At 40.9% G+C, this 2,463-nt stretch overlaps 1 non-coding gene across 1 annotated transcript; it reads right to left on the bottom strand.

Annotated features, from left to right (window-relative positions):
• Nucleotides 1–1,750: 1,750 nt before the first annotated feature.
• On the bottom strand, nt 1,751–1,857 carry LOC148567293 (small nucleolar RNA R71). Its single transcript, XR_015882660.1, has one exon. It is a non-coding gene; the product is annotated as a small nucleolar RNA R71 (small nucleolar RNA).
• Between the last annotated feature and the right edge of the window lie 606 nt (nt 1,858–2,463).

The following is a 2,463-nucleotide window of genomic DNA, read 5'->3' as shown; positions in this document are numbered from 1 at the left end:
CTCCATCTTTGTTTTCATCTTTCAGAGCTATGAACAACTAAACCCCTTTCATTGGGTTCGGGAGCTCTGTTGTAATTTGATGGATCAATATTAGTTTTCATTCTCCTTCTTCTATCTTTTCTCTTGATTTTACTTGAAAGCTTTCGATCTTCATCCAATTGGGTAGTTATCTTGGAAAAGAAGCTATTCATACTTGGATATCTTCTGAACCTTGAAAGAGGAATGAAGAGATCATGCTAGAAATGCTTTCTCATGCTGGACCAAATTGGGTTTGGATGGATATGTGACTATAATCCCACCAACATCTGATTTGGGAAATGCATGTGGTATAATCAGTGACCATACTTCATCTCTTCTCATGAGCAATTGACCAAGGAATTGGCTATTGATCAAGATTTGAGAGATTGAATTACCAAGAAATTGGAATTCGATCACTTAAGATTGCCAAGGAGATCAATGAATGCATTGATTGAGGAAGAGATGAAAATGAACTTGATCCGGAGAATGCAACATCTCCTGAACCCAATGAACTCCCATTTCTGATCTTACCCATTCTCTTTAATTTCTGCCATTTACTTTTATGAGCAATTACCCCATTCCCATTTAAGATTCTGCAATTTACTTTCCGCCATTTACATTCAGCTCTTTATTTCTAGCATTTACTTTTTCTGCTATTTACTTTCCCGCCATTTAATTTTCTGCAAATCTCAAATCAATTTCTAGTTTGCTCAATTAGAACATTCCTCTAATTAAAGTTGCTTGATCATTCAATCTCTGTGGGATTCGACCTCACTCTATTGTGAGTTTTTACTTGACGACAAATTCGGTACACTTGCCGAAGGAAAATTATTGAGAGACAAGTTTCCGTGTGTATCAAGTTTATGGCGCCGTTGTCGGGGATTGATTTTGTATCAACAATGATTAAGTTGGAGGATCACTAGATTGAGCATTTGTTATTCTGTTGATTTAAATTTCTGTTTGAGAACTTTACTTTCGGTTTCAGTTGTTTTGTATTCCCATCCCTTTAACCCCTTTATTTCAGTTGTTTACACTCTGTTTCACTCACCAACTAACTGTTTGATATATTGCATCACTCACACTAGCAGCATTTTTTTTAGAATAGTTTCTGGATCTATTTCCTTGCTTGTACCTTGTTGGTTGTATGACAGGGAGGAGAAGCGGGGCTTCAACTTCCTTTGATTCTGAACCAGAGAGGACCTTTCTTAGATTAAGGAGGGAAGCAAGAAGAAAGAGAGTAGTTGGTGTTGAGGAAGAAGAAGAGTACTTTGAACCAAACATGGAGGAGAATATGGAGAACCATCATGAAGAAGAGGCTCACAACCATGGGAGAGAAGGTCTAGCAAATCATGCTGGGCAAGAGAGAAGAGTTCTAGGTTCTTACATCAACCCAAACCCAGGAAACTGTGGAAGTAGCATCCAAAAGCCAACCATACATGCCAACAACTTTGAACTAAAGCCACAACTCATCACTCTTGTTCAGAATAATTGTTCATTCGGAGGAGGTGTCCAAGAAGACCCCAATCATCACCTAACCACATTTATGAGGATATGCGATACTGTGAAGTCTAATGGTGTTCATCCTGACACCTATAGACTACTTCTGTTCCCTTTCTCACTCAAGGACAAGGCATCTAAATGGCTGGAGTCTTTTCCGAAGGAGAGTTTGACAACTTGGGAAGATGTGGTGAATAAATTCTTGGCAAGATTCTATCCTCCTCAACGGATTAACAGGCTGAGAGCTGAGGTGCAAACATTCAAGCAGCAGGATGGTGAGACTGTATATGAAGCATGGGAGAGGTTTAAGGACCTAACAAGGAGGTGTCCACCAGATATGTTCAATGAATGGGTGCAGCTACACATTTTCTATGAAGGCCTTTCCTATGAATCAAAGAAGGCAGTAGACCACTCATCCGGGGGATCTCTGAACAAGAAGAAGACCATTGAGGAGGCCATAGATGTCATTGAAACTGTAGCAGAGAATGACTACTTCTATGCCTCCGAAAGAGGGAACACTAGAGGAGTGATGGAGCTAAACAATGTGGATGCACTGCTGGCCCAAAACAAGCTCATAACCAAGCAGTTGGCTGACCTCACCAAGAAGATGGAGAGGAACCAAGTAACAGCAATCACCACCTCATCAACGACCCAAGAAGAAGTGAATGAAGAAGCAGAGGGTAGTCAGGAGCAAGCCAACTACATTGGGAATTCACCTAGGCAAAACCATGATCCATACTCCAAAACCTACAACCCTGGATGGAGGAACCACCCAAACTTTGGGTGGGGAAATCAACAAGACCAAGACCTAGATCAAAGACGTCCAAATCCTAACAACTTAGCTCACCAACATGCCACACCTAGACCATATCAGCACCCACATAACCACCCCTCTTAATACTTTTACCAAGGCCAAACTAACATTTCTCATCCATCCAACCCCAACCC

This window comes from Arachis ipaensis, chromosome B4 (assembly GCF_059453495.1).
Source record: "Arachis ipaensis isolate K30076 ecotype BB chromosome B4, ASM5945349v1, whole genome shotgun sequence".
NCBI lineage: Eukaryota > Viridiplantae > Streptophyta > Magnoliopsida > Fabales > Fabaceae > Arachis > Arachis ipaensis.
The sequence above is the reverse complement of the archived record's forward strand: the minus strand, read 5'-3'. Positions and strand labels throughout refer to the sequence as shown.